We start from the raw sequence: 251 nt of genomic DNA on the forward strand, positions 1-251 counted from the left end.
CTCTTCTTGGTACCCATACCCTTCTTCCGATGAAAATGTTGAATGGAAAAGTTTACATAAACACAGAGGAGACAAGAACGTGATCAACTGAACTCGAGACGTAAACATTTAGGAAAGCTCATCTTGAACTTCTCCCAGCGCCTTCGAGCGGATGGCAGCAATCAAGGACGGTTTCGAAAAAGTGGTCTCGTGGTCTCAGAAAACCGGATTAGATATTTGTGTTTCTTGTAAGTGTTTTCTAGTGTGTTCTG

The 251-nt window shown here is 42.6% G+C and overlaps 1 protein-coding gene across 1 annotated transcript in view; it reads right to left on the minus strand.

Annotated features, from left to right (window-relative positions):
- Window positions 1–251, minus strand: part of LOC119586917 (carbohydrate sulfotransferase 11-like) — a 31,931-nt gene that overhangs the window by 13,639 nt on the left and 18,041 nt on the right. The window lies entirely within an intron of this gene.

Source organism: Penaeus monodon, chromosome 22, assembly GCF_015228065.2.
Source record: "Penaeus monodon isolate SGIC_2016 chromosome 22, NSTDA_Pmon_1, whole genome shotgun sequence".
NCBI classification, from domain to species: Eukaryota; Metazoa; Arthropoda; class Malacostraca; order Decapoda; family Penaeidae; genus Penaeus; species Penaeus monodon.